Source organism: Palaemon carinicauda, chromosome 15, assembly GCF_036898095.1.
Source record: "Palaemon carinicauda isolate YSFRI2023 chromosome 15, ASM3689809v2, whole genome shotgun sequence".
Classification (NCBI taxonomy): Eukaryota; Metazoa; Arthropoda; class Malacostraca; order Decapoda; family Palaemonidae; genus Palaemon; species Palaemon carinicauda.
The window spans coordinates 28,625,008-28,644,823 of NC_090739.1; the positions used below are offsets into that span (position 1 = coordinate 28,625,008).

Below are 19,816 nucleotides of genomic sequence, written 5' to 3' on the forward strand. Positions count from 1 at the left end.
GTTGTTGTGGGTGAGCAGTGGGAGGTACTTCCCTGCTACCACTGGTAATAAAAGAAAAAAAATAGTTTAGAAATATAAGTACAACGAAGTACAAATATGAAAAGAAATTTTCCAAGACAATAAACCAGATTCAGTTATTATGTATAGCGCTAGGGCCGACTGCTTAAGAGTAAATGATAGGAAAAGATATGAATTAGGAGGAAGTGTAGACTGTAAGCTGTAGGGAGCAGAGACAGAAGACCTTGCCCATTGCTTACTTTACTGTCCAAACATCAGCGGCGAGAGAAGAAAAATCAAAGAATTGCAGCAACCATATGATGAAGAGAAAAGAAGATAATAGGAAAAGTTTTATTTAGTGAAGAAGGAATAGAAAAAAAAAAAGAATACATATATCAGAGGAAGAAAAAAAAAACGATAAAAAATACAGTAAAAGAACTAGAATAAAGAAGAAAGCTAAGGTGCCGCCGATGGAAAGGAAAATCCCTCCACCCAGCAACTAAACTGAATAACCACCGGAATGGTTGTCGACACCTCGTTGAAAGTTTTCATAGCCGTATTCCAGCTTACGCTAATTTTTTCTCCTATGTAAAGAACAAGGGTTTGTATTTGTGTGGGAACAAATATATTTTGTTAATGTTAAGTTGGTTTTGGTATATTTTTCCATGTTAGTTTTAAGTCTGTTTTTTGGGTATTGGTTGTATGATTTTATTTATAAGAAATATAGGTTTAAGGGTTGTGTTTATTTTTAAATGTTCTTCTTATGCAGGATTACAGTAATATACAAAGGTAGAAAGTTTATATTGCAGAGACCATTTGTCAGTAAGAAAGATTCTAGAGATTCAGAGGATGGAGTTCAATGACCTGTCTCCTGCCCCTAGTCACCTTTTCCACTATGAAGAGCTGACTGTAGAAGCTGGGAGTGTGAATGGCGGTAAAGTAGAAAACTAAAAGTATACTGCAAAGAGCTGAAGGGATGCTATACAGATCACTTAGTTGATCTTATAATTAATGACTAAGTCTGGGTAATTACTTAAAATGTTGGTAAATATCTACTATAGCACAATATTTCTAATGAAAAAAATAGGTTTTCCTGGTGTATTTATAAGTACTTTGAACTGTTCCGATACAATCAATTGATGGAAACCTATATTTTTCAAATTTTCAGTTTTTACATCCCAAAGTTATGACTTAAAAACCATATTTTAAAAGGGAAACAAATGCAAGAACACCTCTCAACCTATGGTTCCCCACCTAATCTAGCCTAGGGGCAGTATCCTTGGCTATGCTGCAATGCGACACCCTCCTTACACAACCATATCCTTGACTTACCCAAAGGCTAAGTCTCAACCCTGTGTTTGCTTCCTAACAGGCTTCGCTCAAAGCAGAGTCACACTGTCATATTTCATAAATTGTAAAACTGGATTCATATCATATTACAGTCAAAGATGGACATTCTCCCCATATAGGAAATTGATTTGATTAGCAATAATTAAGTTTACGCCTGTCCCAACCAACTACTGGACATACACCAGATATTAGTAATATAGAACAATACATTGCATCGCATCAGGTGTACAAACTGCAGTAAATACTGCTAACTCAATGCTAAAGTTAATTGTGTCAAAGCTAAAATTTGACCTATGAAAGTTAGAAAGATTAAAATTCTACTGGGAGCCTTTGTATATCAGCGGCCAGTTCCTCCCATTTGGATTAAAAATTGACATCAACCTAAATTTTCCCCCCTAACCTAACCTACAAGCCGTGTCCTTACCTACTTACTTAACGGGGAGCTAATGCCCCCTGCGACCCCCCTTCCACTGCCGTATTCTAAGTTAGCCGTAATCATACATACAGGGGGCCGCTGTCATACATACACACCCATTCTACTGTATCTTGTCGAAACTTAACACTAATTGTCAGTGGCCTACGCACATTTATAGTTATATTATAAAAACATCACCTTGGCCTACGGTCACTTTTTGTAAGAAAACTACTTCACTTACTTTAAGGACGGTTTTCCTGGTGCCACGGAAAAGATCCGTACCCTGTAGCTGTGGGGCCTACAAGATTTGTTTGCCGTATACATTTTTAGGTATGTAGAGTATAATCCAAGGTTATAAGATTTCATGAATAAAAACAAAATTCGACTTCTTTTAAGCCTTTATATTATCATTTATCTGTCCTTCCGATGTATTGTGGAACTTGTAATATGATTACTTAAAATCTCGGACTGCATATCATAAAGTATTTTCTTTCTTTCACTATACCCTAAAATTGGATTTTTGTAAAACCATGACTCTTTCTCGCTGCAGAAGTAGGGCTAGTTCAAATCCTATAAGTAAATTCAAATACTACTTCAAAAGTCGTGTGTTATCTCATTGGCAGTGCATCAATGTCGGGATAATTTTGTTGGCAGTAAATTTTCGATAAGCTAAGCTTTTCACATGTAAACATTGTGGAACAAACGTTTCTTTCCTAAGGTGACCTTGGCTTACCTAGTAAACGTGCAAATGCAAACTCCGATGCCGCAAGACAACAATATCACCTACGGTAATGTGCTCAACGTCTACGTAGGTAAGGATGCACTTGGCTTAGTCCCCGTTTGGCTTGGCGGTTAAAAGGAAAACAAATGTCGCAATCGGTGTGTATTTTGTTATTGTGCCTTATCGTGTCACGAAGTTTTTCAAGTTATAATTTTACAGGAAATATAATCAAGTGAGGGAAAGATGTAAATAAGATACATTACTCCAGAGATAAAAGTTCATTCGCATCTGATTTAAGCTTAAGAAATCACATGCGGGGAAATCTGAACTAAAATTAATCATGAAGATAGGCTACAGTGAAAATCTAGTTCTATATATTAGCAGGTTTGATGTTCCCTTTTAGATTTACCGTAGAAATTTTGAACTAACTTATTCCTGTGTGTGTGTTTATGCGTAGTTTTGACCAGTCCTTGTCATAGCTGAAATTACCAGGGTCGAATAAAGGAGTACAAAATGCTATATTGGGAAAAATTGAAATTCGATAAAGAACCAGATGATTCAACATGAAGAAACAATAATCAATCATTATTATAGTAAATATAACAAGTGGTCATGTAATGGAAAAGAAGTAACAAAAAAATCGCACATAAAGATCGAGTTTTGAAGATAGTGAAGATTATTATTTTCAAGAGATGAATGTCCAAATGCATGATGGGCTTATACAAATAATATTTTCTTTGGATTGTTTCATGTTAAAAATATGAAGCGGTTAAACCGAATCGTCCCATTACTGTTTAATAAGTACGCTTGGCTCAGCTATGAAATTGAGCAAGGAGATCGTAATAAAAATAGTTACGGTAAAGAAAAACACAGACCGTGGTAAATTGAACAAATTAGCCATGTACTATACATGTGAGGGAATAAGAATTGGCAAAAATTTACTATGTCAGTACTTCTACATTGTCGAGCTTTGCTAAGAACAAGTAATGAGTGTGGGTGACTATAATGAAGTATGAAAAAATGGCATTGGTTTCAAACCAGAGAAAGGCCTTGTGTAGTAACCGACATGCATTATATTTCGAAGTTATTGAAGCTGTTTTCTAAGTTGATAAAGCAATTTTAATAAGACGAATATATATACTGTGTATATATATATATATATATATATATATATATATATATATATATATATATATATATATATATATACATACATACATATATGCATATATATACACACACACATATATATATATATATATATATATATATATATATATATATATATATATATATATATACTGTATATAATTAGAGTTTAGTGAAAGATTGAAAAAAAGCAAATCAGACAATGGCCAAGTTAGGTAAAATTTGGAAATAAAATCGCTTGAAATTACATATAGAAATCAGACTATATATCAATTTAGTGAGATAGGTGTTACTATATGGACAGGAGTCATGGTATGACAATGAAACGATCTCCAATAGATTTAGTAGATTTGAGAACAAAGCCCTCAGATGGACATTAGGAGTTAAATGACAGGTCAGAATTAGAAATGAAACTATAAGAGATTACTCGAGTGCTATATGTGGATGAGATCATGATGAGAGGTAGATAGAGATGGTTTAAGCATGCTCTTCGCACTCCCAAGAGAGATTAGTTCACCAAACGTTTAGCTGGGCTTCACAAGGCACTAGAAGATTTGAAAGACCCAGGCCTACATGGCTGAGGTCTATGAAGCGTGAAGTAGGAGACGATGACTGGAGACGTATTGAATTAAAAGCTCAAGATAGTGACGACTGGCGAAATCTAATCGAGGCCCTTTGCGTCAATAGGCGTAAAAGGAGATGATATATATTATGAGTGTATGTATGTATGTACAGTATGTATGTATGTATGTATGTATGTATGTATGTATGTATGCATGCATGCATGTATATATCCTCAGCCATAACTAGTGCAGGGAAAAGGGCTCAGACGTCCTTTCACTCCCGTTTATTTATGATCTTTCTATGCTAGAATATCCCGCAAATTTTCTTAGCTCGTCAATCAATTGTCTTCTCTTCCTTCCCCTGCTTCTTTTGTAATCTCTAAGGACCCATATTCTGTTATTCTCAATGTCCAATTATTTTCTGTCATTCGCATTATATGTCCTGCCCATGTCCATTTCTTTTTCGAGGAATATTCTCTACTTTAGTTTGCTCTCATACATATTGCTCTTTTTCTGTTTCATAGTGCTATTTCCATCACTATTCTTTCCATATCTTTTTGACTTGTAAGTAGCTTATGTTCTAAGGCTTCAGTAAGGCTCCAAGTTTCCGATGCAAAAGTTATAACTGGTAGGACAATCTGATTAAATACTTTTCTTTAGAGCGAAAGTGGCATGTTACAATTCATAATCTTATTTTATTTACATGTTTATTCTCCTTTTAATTTCGGTCTCGTGTCTTGGGGAAACACTTACTGTCTGTCATAAGTACGTATATATATACATGAACAATCTTTTGAGGTTCATCCATTATTATTATTATTATTATTATTATTACTAACTAAGCTACAACCTTAGTTGGAAAAGCAAGATGCTATAACCCCAAGGACTCAAGCATGGAAAATATCCCAGTGTGGAAAGGACACAAGGAAATAAACTATATGAGAAGTAATGGACACTTAAAATATTTTAAGAACAATAACAACATCAAAACAGATCTTTCATATATAAACTACGAAAAGGTTTATGTCAGCCTGTTCAACATAAAAACATTTACTGCAAGTTTGAACTTCTGAAGTTCTACCGATTCAACTACCCGATTAGGAAGATCATTCCACAACTTGTTCACAGCTGGAATAAAACTTATAGAATACGGAGTAGTATTGAGCCTCACGATGAAGAAGACCTGACTATTAGAATTAGCTGCATACCTAGTATTACAAACAGGATGATACTGTCCGGGAAGATCTGGATGTAAAGGATAGTCAGTATTATGAAAAATCTTAAGCAAATTGCATAACGAACTAACTGAACGACGGTGTCAGAGATTAATATCTAGATCAGGATTAAGAAATTTAATGGACCGTAAGTTCCTGTCCAATAAAGAGAGCAATACTTGAGACAAGGTAGAATGAAAGAATTAAGACACTTCTTCAGAATAGATTGATCACCGAAAATCCTACAAACATAATCCTTATTTGCTGTCTCTATGCATTCTCGTTGAACATTAGCTTAGTTTTACTCATATCTATTTTCAGTCCCACATCTCTGCTTCCCCTAATCAAGTCTTCTATCGTCGTTCCCAGTGAGAAAAGGAAATACATAAACTCTAGGGCACGTAATGAACAATTAAAATAAAATACCTATATTTTAAGAGGAGTAACAACATTAAAATAGATCTTTCATACATGAACTATAAAAAGAGACCCAGGTTAGCCTGTTCAACGTAAAAACATTTGATGTAAGTTTGAACTTTTTAAATTTTGATATGTAGCCGACATAAAAAAAAAAAAAAAAACAAAGGGGGATATTTTCCTTATCTTTCCTCTTTGCTTGACGAGGGACGCAGAGTAAATTGCTGAATCAGCAGCTAGATGATGAATGTCCACGAATGACAGATGATTGTGATGTGAATACTGCGTACAGTTTTTATTCTAGATTCAGCATTTAAGGAATGAATAGGATATAATTAGCTTTTACTCAGAAATAAAAATCCAGGGTAGCATTTTTTATTTAAATTAGTTATGTGTCGCTTGGATAAGTTATTCACGGTTCAGTTATTCGAAAGGTGCAATAGATATACAATCTGCAAACCACATCAACATTTTTATGTTACCGTATTCAGTTCTCAAATAGCTTTATAAAAATTTACCAGCATTGTATTGCAGGCTCTGGTAGATCTTGATGGCTGTTCATCTGCAGCTAATTGCAGTTGGCTAAACATAGAAAACTCTCTAACCTCACCCTTCTCTTCTAATTTATGTTGTAAAGGCAATTCACTGGGCAAAAAATATTGGAAGCGGTCGTTACTAAGCAAATCTAGTCTTGTATTACTGCCTCCTCTGGTGCAAGTTCATAAACATTCAGGCGTTTCATATATGCAGCCTGCTATGCAGCAAGAGCCCGTGTCTTTGCAACATAAATATGAAATGCCCGTGTCTTTGCAACATAAATATGAAACTAATCAGTTCTATATTGTAAACAAATAAAAAGTATATTTTATTCATCTACTACAGGATATAATATTTTTTTTTCATATTTCTTCTCATTCCTAACATTTTAAGAAAATTAATCTCATGCAGCAAAATATCCCTGTAGAACTGGAATCACAGAAGTATAGGCTAGGTCACGCACAATTTTGAATGTGATCCGTCGCCCTTAAATTCACATTGACTGTGATGATTAGCCACATTGTCTCGAAATCAGTCTAGTCCCCAACAGTCGTTGCCAGTGGCATATCTTGGCGAGTCCCCCACCACCCAAAAAAATTTTGGAATTCCAAAATTTCTTGGGCAGTATCACCAACAATTTACATTTTCGACAACTAATCCCAGACAGGACTTAAATCGTCACAGACTTATCACCCATAAGTCGTGAGTTGTTGGGACTCAGGGTCTTCGTCGTAGGATTATGGGCTTAGCCCGCAACCCTTTGCTGACTTTCAAGGATTGTCCCCGAGAGTGACGACACAATTAAGCAGTATATCTCAAACGTCATAGACTAGTCACATCCTTATAGTCAAATAATGAATAACATTGGTGAGATTTCTCAACTTCATTATCATCACTAAAATTATCACTAGCAAAGCTATAACCCTGGATGGAAAAGCAGAATTCTGCAAGCCAAAAGGCCCCAACAGGGAAAGTAACCCAGTGAGGAAAAGAAATGAATAACTATATATATATATATATGAAAAATAATGAATAGAAAATATTTTAAATTCAGTAACAATCTTTCTGAAAATAAGGAAGACGTTAACACCAACAAATAAGTATATTCTATTTGTACGATGTTCTATTTCAATTTCAAAAATGTTCCATCATCCACCATATTTTTCAGTTTTTATTTCATCTTAATTTCATAATTTTTTTCTTTAGCATTTACATACTCTCTCTCTCTCTCTCTCTCTCTCTCTCTCTCTCTCTCTCTCTCTCTCTCTCTCTCTCTCTCTCTCTCTGTGTGTGTGTGTGTGTGTGTGTGTGTGTGTTCTGGAGCGCACACATTTCCTATTCCTGTCTCCTGTGAAGTAATTTGTATGATGTGTTTTATGTACTGAAGTTATTTACCCAGCATACATCAATCTTATGCGCGAGAATAGACTGTCAAAGTCATATTGATTCATGTATCTTCGCATGTATACAGGTGCATAATGCTATGCACTGCAATCCTGACCTATAGCACTTACAATTCCCAGTACAAATCCTTTTACATACACATTTTAGAGCTGTTGACATGACGCTGCTATTGACTGCAAGCTGGTCCAATATGGCGTCCAAACATTGTCGACTTTTTGCCAACCCCAACTTTCAGGTGAAGGTAATTTCATAATGCGAACCACAGACTGACCCCATGTGTGCCCCGCTTGCAGTAAAGCTTGCTTCACATGCTCTACTAAAGCTGCCCTAGAGGGTGGGATGGCATTATAAGGCTTCTGTTTTCGTGCAAACAATTCAAATCTTGCTTCATCGACTTTGCTTGTGGTACTAGAGCGGTTGTACATCACCACAACAAAATCTTCAATGACTCTCATGTCAGAAGATAAGTCATCTGTATGTGAACTAAGTATTGTAAAAACCGCTGTTGCCTCATGATAGACATTCCATGCCTGCCAGCACGACTTCTTACCTTTGTCAGCAAATCCAGACACTGTATCACAACCAGAGAAGGCATGAACAAATGGCAATCCTCTTGCTTTTGGCCCTGGTGATCTAGATATTTCATGTAAAGGGATCCATCTCAAATCCTTCCTTTTCCCAAAAGCAATCCATAGTTTTTCTATATTCAAGTCTGCAAACAATGAAACACCAATGACTACAACATCTGTATAGCGGTAACTTTTCTTCTTTCGCCTGTTCCGCGTTTTCGTCTAGTTTCACCTTTCAAGCTGTCGTCATAATAAACATAAAACATGATGTCTATTCGTCAGTGATTCCTCACACAATGCTGAACGTACGGCAAAATAATATCGTCGGCATGTGCATCAAAGGTTTTACATGCTCTTGGCTGTTTCGAGTTGACCAACGCAGCACCATCTATAATAAGAGTGTCTGCCTGTGGTGCGGTTGAAGGGACCTGTATATCACTTTCTAGCACTAGCATCAATTGTGACTCTGTTCCAGAGTTTAAACTCCCATTTTGTGATATTGATGGTGGATAGTTTTGATTCTCATGACGAAAAAGTCTTCTAAATCGCATTGCCTACTTTGGCAAGAGATGAACAATCTTGAAAACAGATTGCAGTCATCTTTTAAGCTTGCAAACTTTGACTTTGATGCATTCGAGTCTGATTTGGAATTTGAACTAAATAGTGGAAGTTTGTTTTTCGCAATTGGCTCGTAAAATTCTGACTTTTCTGTATTGTTAACTTTTTTCATGAACTGATCAAACTGACGACTACCAAGCTTTGTCAGTTGTCGTAGTGACTCGACAACCTTGCTGTCAACAACATATTTTGTGTCAATAGCATAGAGATCTAAAGACTCTTCCTCAATAGGGTTTCCCATTTCTATAAATACCGCCTTAAGCTTTCTGATTTTTCCAAAATTCTGTTTTTGTGTAGAAAGTGTTTCTTCGTGGTGTTTGGATCTTTTCAACTTCACGTTTCCACTTGCTGTTGCAAACTCGTCAACCAATCTACTAATCTCTGGTCCCGCAACTGTCCATCTTCAAAGAGCTGAAGGATCTTCCGTCAAGCCAATGGCTCCTCCATCACCCTTTACGACAGCATTATTTTGCTCATGAGCTTGATCTATAGCAATACATGAAAACCTGCTCTTATTTTTCCTGACAGAAAAGTTGCTTTTCAGAAGCTGAAAAAATTCTAGGATGACATATTTCAAGAGAAAGCATGTCACAAAGGTGAATAGGCAACCATCTTGCATAGTTCATATGATCGAGCGCAAAGAAAAATGGAATTAGAGCTGAAAGACTTTCAACAAAGAGCCTAAAATCGGATTCCCTGAAAGATCGGATGAATGACAGGACAAGTAATTCCAAATTCAATATCAAACTCCAAAATTGAAATTGAGGACATTCTTTTTCGCGCAAAGAACAACACTCTAAAATTTCATTGACTTCAATGTCTTCTAGATTTACTTCCCTTTCGCTTGCATTTCGATAACCCTCTTTCATCAGTGCAAAAAGACAGCATGCTGTTATTTGGTGAACTTGTCTCGTTTTTACACTGTTAGATACTGAGAGGAAGGATTCAGAAGAACCCGAAGACGCGATCTCAGCCTACGTAAGAGCCGCTACCCAACCTGATTCCTTCAGTAAATCACCTAATAGTCTCAGTGCTGCCAACTCAATGTGCAAACTACGAAACATTATCACAAATTTATCCTCACCGTACTTTTCAGGCCATTGCCATTGAATCTGCTTTGCAAGAACAAACAATGGTTGATCCGCTGTCAATACGGGAGTTTGAGTTGGAATGAGGAATTCTGTAATCTCTCTAACTTTGTCCATCGCATGTTTTATTGTAGACAGAGTGTGCATGATCCTGAAGCAAAGGTAGTAATGCAGTGATGCTAACTTCAACTTCAGGACCTCTTTCCTTTGCAGAGTGGTATGAGGACCATGATATCGTTTCCATGTTTACAACTTCTTGTGTCAAACTGACAAACTGAAGCCAGTCATACTCGTATCTAATGTTCTGTATAAGGTAGTCTTGGTTCTGAACTGTAACTGGTATTGTCTCTACTACTGGAGGTGTCGGTTTGGACTTCACAAAAGCAGGTGATATGTTGGTGTACTATTCAGGCAGATTTCATACTTTCTTTGATGGAGGTTTCTGTTCTAGAAATGGAAATTCGCGAGGATTTTGTACACTTTGTGCTCCTGTTGGATGTTGAATCACAGATATCCCTGTTCCATGAAATTATGTCATAGCAGTTGTTGAAGAGGGATTGTGGTCAACATTATCTACAGCTGACGTGGTGAATATACCTTTCTATAAAACAGCTGGATAAACTATTCCTTCCTCTAGATATTTTTGCACTGCACCATCACCGAGCCTTATAGATATTTCCAAAACACGGTTATACGGAATGCAAATTCCGTGTTGAAAGAAAGTATTTATGAGATTACGTTTCCTTGTCTTTGCAAATATAAGGAGCCCGACATGAACTGCAAATGGAGGTTCACGATCTGAAGAATATTTTTGGCAAATGCTGCTATCTTTGACTCCCTTTTTATAGAAATTGAACAGCAATAACTGAGCAATTGCGAGATCAGAATCCGTGACCCCATTTTCAATCTGGGATTCGATGTCAGAGCCATGTTCAATCATAGATACTAATTGTAGCAATGTATCTGGAATAGCTTCTGATATCAATTCAGGTTTAAAAGTACCAGAAAATTGAATCTTGTGTTGTGACATTTCTTTCCGAACGATTTCTGCTGCCTTTGCCAAATACATGGCATCAGTATACTCGCAGGCAGTTACAAGTGCTTTCCCAATATCCTTCTCGAACACAAGCACTACCCCCCGACCTCGATGGTATGCCTGTAGGTCTGGCAGCTTAGACAGAATTCTCTCTTTCAATCTTGTTTGTTTACCTTTATTGCAGCTGATGAAAAATCATTTAGTCTTCGTTCATATAGCAAACAAAGATCTGCCCGTTTGACAACTATACCTCCAGGATTGGTTCTTTGGCATTCCATTATATGCGTTATTAGCTCTGCAAATCCAGTTCATCGCCAGAGTCGACTTTTTCTTGGTCTGTGGTTGTTTCAAGACCGTGTAGTAACTTTCTTTCTCTGTTGTATAGAGCTGTTAAGCATTTTGGGTGGTACTTGAACTCCTGAGCTACATCACCTGAACTAAGCTTTGCAAGCAGCTCCTTATCTTGTAATGTTTTCTCACAACGGTTAAGTCTGTCATTGAGCTGCATTGTCATTGCTTCACGAAGTTCTGATATGGGACTCTCTTTTTCCCATAAAAAACATCTTGCCACATTCATTTTACCTAGCTCTTGAGAGGTCTTTTTTCTCGTATATTTAGTTAAATCACATTCATCATCACTGTCCACTTCTGATCTTCGTTTTCTAGCTCCATCTAGTTTAGTGTTGTTAAATTTTATTCTACACGAATGATGATACTGTGCATTATTCTTGATCAGTGTTTCTTCTATTCCTTGACCATCATCAATTCGACCAACATCTAAAGCAATGGGCATTTCATTTAGCTTTATGAACTCTATAATATTCTTTGCTAATAAAGTATACCCCGATTTGCTCTTGTCTGAAGTATCCTTGGGTGACATCAATGTTTCATCTTTGTTTACCTGACAGAAAAAGCATTTAATCCAATCAGTTTCCCTTTTCTCATTGGGAGATATTGACAAACGAAGTCTTTTTGACATTTCAAAATGAAATAACATAACACATAGCCTATATACAAATAAAAATTCTTCAATTGAGATTAACTATCCCGAGTTTTTTTTAGCGACTACAACACAAATTTGATACTTCGACAGTTGAAAGGCCGAGGGATTATCCTTTTACCACCTTCAACTTATAAATACACTTTACTGTATGGGATACAACTAGGTTCGATGCTGTTACCTCTACGCCTAGCCCGATCGTTCATCTAGCGCCATTTAACTCCCGTGCGATCTGTACACCATTCAAAGGACAAAAGCCCCGTCCTTCTTGACTCGGCTTTCCCGCGTTGGCACACTCCCGTCAATTCGGGTACGACACCTTGACTATGTAGGGAGCGAATCAAGGTGTATTTGGGAGACTTAATAAAGCTGACTCTAAACCCCATGCCGACTTTCACGGCAGCTAGTTGCACCAGTGTGCCCTGGTAGTGTAAGCAACTAACTCGTTAAAATTGTGGGATCCCCTGCAGTAGGCTACATAGCCGGACCTTCCTTCCCTCCATTTAACAGTCTAAACCAGTTGACCCTATTGGCCTCGTGTTCCACCCGACTTCATCAACATTTCATGTTAATTTTATCATCCATTTGCTGTTCATTTCCCTGATATAGACAAAGTCGCGCTGCTTGAGAGTAAATGAATAACAAACTTTTTTTATACCGCCATTTTGTAAGAAACCCCTGGTGTGTTATAGGCAATATCAATTACACTATCAGAATGTTAAACTCACAAATCAGTATAATTTGGTCAAATATCAAGTTTAAGCACCCAATTACTAATAAAATGAATATATGCACATATACACACATATATACATATATATACATATATATATATATATATATATATATATATATATATATATATATATATATATACTGTACGTATATACATATACAAATTTATATACATATGTATATACATATATATATATGCATATATGTATATATATACATATATATATATATAAATATATACATGTATATGCATATATACATATGCATATATATATACATATATATATGCATATATATACATACATACATACATACATATATATATATATATATATATATATATATATATATATATATATATATACATATGTATACATACACACACGAACATATATATATATATATATATATATATATATATATATAAATATATATATATATATATATATATATATATATACATATACGTATATACTGTATATACACATATATATACATATACATATATATATACATATATACATATATAAACATATATATACATATATATGTATGTATATATATGTATATGTATATATACATGTATATATACACATATATATATGTATATATATATATATATATATATATATATGCATATATATATGCATATATATGTATAAATATATATATATATATAAATATATATATATATATATATATAGTGTGAATAAACATATGTATATATGCATATATATATATATATATATATATATATATATGTATGCATATATATATATATGTATAGATTTATGTATAATATACATATATATATATATATACATATACATATCTTTATATATATATATATATATACATATATATGCATATATACACACATATATATATATATAATATATACATATACATATATACACATATATATATATATATTATATATATACACACACACATATACATATATATATATATATATATATATATATATATATACATATATACTGTATATATATATATATATATATATATATATATATATATATATATATATATATATATAATTTGAAGACTTGAAGAACATACCAGAAAACTTAAGAGCCAAGAAATCAGTGGTCTTTAAAAAAAAAAAAAAAAAAAAAAAAAAAAAACGAAGGAAAAATAGCATTTGGGTCTACACTTCCATATGCATCAACATCCATGAAGTGTTAATTCCATATGACTTAAATGCTAAACTAGTTAGTTTAGCCTCAGAAAAACAGGATTGAGGAAGATCTAGTTTCTCAATACTCTACTTACTGTCTGTTATGGTCAGCTATATCAAAACGTAATTATACAAAATCCCTTTTAATTAATTTATCATAGAAATTAGTTAAATAGTAATAGGTAAGAAAATAATGCCCAGCAAACACACACACATACATACATACATACATAAATATATATATATGTATATATATATATATATATATATATATATATATATATATATATATATATATATATATATATATATATATATACACGTGTGCGCGTGTGTCAATGTACTCTGTTTCTACTCTTCCCGTAAGCTAACTTTCATTTTGACGTCTTGATTGCGTATCAATCTTTTAGGGGTCCTGATGAAGGGCAACGAACTCTTTCCTCAGAGTATTCGTTTGACCAGTTCCTCTCCTCCTGCCGTTGCACTTCTTGGTCGAATTTCTTTTGACGAACATCTTGAAGGCGTTTCATGACGACGGAACCCAATTGAACCATTGATCCCTTTGCAATTAAAATATCCTTTTTGTATCTTTTAAAAGCTGTTACTTGTGTTGGAGGACACGAACACTGACGACAGACAGATGATAATGAGGCTGACACAAAATGACGACCGAAGCTGGAGCCCGAAGTTCAAATCCGGGGGGCCGTAAACCAAAAATCGCCAATCCCAAATCCGTTCTTTCGTCGGTCCTAGATGATTATTTTTCTTATCAGAGCGTGATAACAGGAAGACGTCCAATTGGAGTGTCTCTTCTTAGAAGTTCTTCCTTTTAGAGGGGAAAAAATTTACTTCAGATTGAAGAATTTTTGCTTTCTATGATCCTTCAGTATTCCCTACTTCTGTGCAGTTTCTGCCTTATTTTGCACAATCTTTATTTTTGGATCTTCAACATTATAGACTTTACTTTCTCATTTTAAATCCACACAATCGTAAAGTGATAAACAAAAAATGACTAGTTCTCCTTTTCGGATTCTTTATTTCTTCTCTCCCGTTCTCCTTCCTGTCTCTCCCTTCCTGTATTTTCTGTCCGAATCCTTTCAAATAAATCCATTATTAGTCATGAAGATTCTTGTTTAGCTTATCATAACTGCCTTCCTGATTCCATTTGTCGTTGATTCCTTTTTGTATTTTGGTTTTCTTCCAAAGTCGCAGACTCAATAATTCTCTTAACTTTCACCAAAGCATTTTCTGCATCACCCAAATCTTTTTTCCTTTTTAATGGCCTCAGAGGCAAGTCGGTGATAAAATCTTGCAAATTTGGGTTGATCAATAAAACGATTAAAACAATTTTTTTACCTTTTCTAACATTCCTGCTCAAGACAAATGACAATTTGTAGCCGATTTTAGAATGCACCGGTATTCCATATTCCTCCTAACAGAGAGACTAAGAATCTTTTGGAGCTGTCATGAAAGCATTCAACTTTACTATTGATGACGGAAGACAAATTGAAGTCGAACAACGAGTTGGGAGAATTTTGAAGACTATTTCGGATTTGGAGCCTGTTAGGGATTTCCAAAAGGAAGACGTCCAATTGGAGTGCCTCTCCTTAGAAGTCCTTCCTTTTTTAGAGAGGAAAAAAATATTTCAGATAGAAGAATTTCAGGTGTTTCTCTGGTCCTTCAATATTCTCTACTTCTGTCCAGTTTCCGCCTTATTCTGCACAATCTTTATTTTTGGATATTCAACAGTAGGGACTTAAATTTCTCCATTCAAATCCAACCTACCGTAAAATGATCAACAAATAATAACAAGTTCTCCTTTTCGGATTCTATATTTCTTCTCTCGCATTCTCCTTCCATTCTCCCTCTTCTTCCTGTATTTTCTATCCGAATACTTTCAAATAAATCAGTTATTAGTCTTCAAGATTCTTGTTTTGCTTTTCATGACTGCCTTCATGACTCCACTTGTCGTTGATCCCTTTATGACGAAGTATTTTGATTTTCTTTCAAAGTCACACTCAACAATTCTCTTAACTTTCACCAAAGCATTTTCTGCAAAACCCAAATCTTGTTTCCTTTTTAATAGCCTCATGGCGAGTCGGTGACAAAATCTTGCAAATTTGGCTTGGTCAATAAAACAATCAAAACGACCTTTTTACCTTTTCTAACATTGATGCTTGAGACGAACGACAATTTGAAGCCAATTTGGGATTGCACCGGTATTCCATATTTCTCCTTTTGGAGCTCTGAGAGGAGAGCATTCAACTTTACTATTGATGACAAAAGACAAATTGGAGACAAACAAGGAGTTGGGGGAGCTTAGAAGACCTTGAAGACTTTTTGGAGCCTGTAAGAGATTTCCAAAACGCACTCATGTTTTTTAAAAATAAGCTTGATACAGGAACTCTATATTGTTGGCTCGGCTGGGCTGCCCGCTTCCCGCTAGCCAGGGTGGGCCTCCCCCCTTCCCGCTGGCTAGGCGGGCCTCCCTCCTTCCCGCTGGCTGGGCGAGCCTCCTCCCCTTCCCGCTGGCTGGGCAGGCCTCCCCCCTTCCCACTGGCAGGGCGGGGTTCCCCCCTTCCTGTTGGCAGGGTGGGGCTCCCCCCTTCCTGCTGGCAGGGTGGGGCTACCCCCTTACCGCTGGCAGGGCAGGGCTCCCCCCTTCCCGATGGCAGGGCGGGGCTCCCCCCTTCCCGCTGACAGGGTGGGGCTCCCCCGTTCCTGCTGACAGGGCGGGGCTCCCCCCTTCCCGCTGGCAGGGCAGGGTTCCTCCCTTCCCGCTGGCAGGACGGGGCTCCTCCCTTCCCACTGGCAGGGCGGGGCTCCCCCCATCCCGCTGGCAGGGCGGAGCTCCCCCCTTCCCGCTGGCGGAGCGGGGCTCCTTCCTTCCCGCTGGCGGGGCGGGCTCCCCCCTCCCGCTGTTGGGGCAGGGCTCCCCCCTTCCCGATGGCGGGGCGGGGCTCCCCCCTCCCGCTGGCGGAGCGGGGCTCCCCCTTCCCGCTGGTAGGGCGGGGCTCCCCCCTCCCTGCAGGCAGGGCGGGGCTCCCCCTTCCCTGCGGGCAGGGCGGGGCTCCCCCCTCCCCGCGGGCAGGGCGGGGCTCCCCCCTTCCCGCTGGCAGGGCGGGGCTCCCCCCCCTTCCCACTGGCAGAGCGGGTCTCCCTCCTTCCTGCTGGCAGGGCAGGGCTCCCCCCCTTCTGGCTGGTAGAGCTGGGCTCCCCCTTCCCACTGGAAGGGCGGGGCTCTTCCCTTCCTGCTAGAACGGTGGAAGGGCGGGGCTCTTCCCTTCTTGCTAGAAGGGTGGAAGGGCGGGGCTCTTCCCTTCCTGCTAGAAGGGTGGAAGGGCGGGGCTCTTCCCTTCCTGCTAGAAGGGTGGAAGGGTGGGGCTCCCGCCTTTCCGCTGGCAGGGCAGGGCTCCCCCCTTTCCGCTAGCAGGGCGAGGCTCCCCCCTTCCTGCTGGCAGGGCGGGGCTCCCACCTTCCCGCTGGCAGGGCAGGGCCCCACTTCCCGGTGGCTGGGCGGGCCCCCCGCTTCCCGCTGGCAGAGCGGGGCCCCCCCCTTCCACTGGCAGGGCAGCCGCACCCCCCCCTTCCCGCTGGCAGGGCGGGGTTCCCTCCTTCCCGCTGGAAGGGCGGGGTACCCCCTTCCCGCTGGCAGGGCGGGGTTCTCTCCTTCCTGCTGGCATGGCGGGGTTCCCCCCTCCCACTGGCATAGTGGGGCTACCCCCTTCCCACTGGCAGGGCGGGGCTCCCCACTCCTTCCCGCTGGCAGGACGGGGCTCCCCCCTTCCCGCTGGCATGGCGGGGCTCCCCCCTTCCCGGTGGCAGGGCGGTGCTCCCCCCTTTCCGCTGGCAGGGCAGGGTTACCCCTTCCCGCTGGAAGGGCAGGGCTCCCCGTTAAAAAATCTAAAAAATACTGTAATTTTATATATATATATATATATATATATATATATATATATATATATATATATATATATATATAATCTATACACACAAATATATATGCATATACATATGTCTACATACATAGTTGTCGTAAAGTTTGGAGCATTGGCAGTAGCTTACTAGACACAGATCCCGATATAGCAGGGATACATTGACTCTCAAAGGGCATATGACAGGCAATAATCTAAAAAAAAAAAAAAATCAGAATCTTGATGGTGGAATTTTCAGCACCGTTTGAGGGCTCTATGAGGGTTGGTTCTTCATGTCGTTTTTTCCGGTAGTATGGTAAAAACTCTTAAACTGGACTTTTATATCTTCTTAGGAATGGGCTCAGTCATACGAGGGACTAATTTCAGACCATCATCTTCACAGAATCCAAATTCTTCCATGTAGATTCCAACTGTGCTTTGAACTGATCCAGTTCCATAAACATCAGACACCAGCTGATCAAAGTTGTCTCGGTTGCCATGAAACACTGTTCCTTCAGGTTGATCCTTAACCATATCACTATTACTGATTACTGAAACACTTTCAACCACGTATATGCCAGGACTGTTTCCAATTCAAAAGAAAAAGCATAGGACTCATAACTACCTAGTTTGTTTAGGAAAGTAGTTGACTGTTTAGATTTGAAGAGATGGCGGCGTGTCATACATAGTAGGATATGCGTTTTCATCTTCCACTGTCCACCTGCTGCTGCTTTACACATATCTTGACTAACTGTTAGTACTAATATTCATTTTCGATCTGATGGGTCCCTCTTACCACACATTAGTGTAAATACAGATTGTAGAACATAAGCAGGACTTTCTTGGTTGAGGGTACACTCGAAAACACTATTCTATTTTATTTCTCTTCCTCTTGTTTTGTTAAAGTTTTTATAGTTTATATGGGAGATGTTTATTTTAATGTTATTACTCTTCTTAAAATATTCTATTTTCCTTTTTTCCTTTCCTCACTGGGCTAGTTTCCCTGTTGGACCTCTGGGATTATAGCATCCTGCTTTTCCAACTAGGGTTGTAGCTTAGCTAGTAATAATAATAATAATAATAATAATAATAATAATAATAATAATATGGAACGTCACTAGATTTGGTGGGCCATAGAAGTGTCTTGATTTCTTTGAAGGCATTGAGTAATCTAGAGTAAAGCTCAAGACTAACTTCTTTGATCCAGTCATCATCTCACAAATCACTAGCAGAAAGAACAATTGTTTTCAGGGATTCCAAAGATTTACAAAATATCAGTGTGTCTTTATATGGGGATGATCAGAAGTCAATGCTGTCTTTCAGGTCAGAACAGTGTTCAATCTTCAACCTGAGATTGACTAGTTATTTCAAAAGCTTGTTCATTATTGCTATTGTTGCATAGATTCTCATTATACACATTTCTAAATGACAAAGTTTTAGAACCCGAACTTTGTGAATTACTTCTTTTTTTATAAAATCGTAGATGCCAAAATGCTTTCTTTATACATATTTTCTTGTCTGATGTTTCCTCAGTTTCTGTGATGATGTAACACTGCTGAGGTATTTGTCTCACTAAAAACTGCTTGGGTCGGCACTCATGGAATTAGGTCTCCCTTGCGAAAATATCTACTCCTCTTATTTTACACAGTAAATCTTCGTCATTTAGTAAAAAAAAAATTTTCTTCAATGTTTTTATACGCATCTGAGTGGAACTTCTGCAAGCTATGTATATCAACAGAGTCCTTTACCTTGTCACCTTTACAAAACATACAGTATTTACCAAATATCACTATTAAACATCTTTTTTTAGCGACTTTCAAGCATTTGTTATTATGCTTAACAATGTGCGGCGACCAATTCAAAAACACTCTCTTCGGCAACTTTACAG

General features: G+C 37.8%; 1 protein-coding gene across 4 annotated transcripts in view; it reads right to left on the minus strand.

Annotated features, from left to right (window-relative positions):
- The window catches only part of LOC137654535 (BTB/POZ domain-containing protein 18-like), a 284,914-nt gene that overhangs the window by 168,025 nt on the left and 97,073 nt on the right, over positions 1–19,816 (minus strand). For 2 of the 4 annotated variants that reach the window (XM_068388249.1, XM_068388246.1), the window contains exon 1: positions 2,496–2,651. The exons of 1 other annotated variant lie outside the window; for it this stretch is intronic. The gene's annotated coding sequence lies outside the window, so the exon portion shown is untranslated. Of the gene's footprint in view, positions 1–2,003; positions 2,278–2,495; positions 2,652–19,816 lie in introns of those variants that run through there. One more of the 4 variants, XM_068388248.1, reaches the window with a different exon arrangement.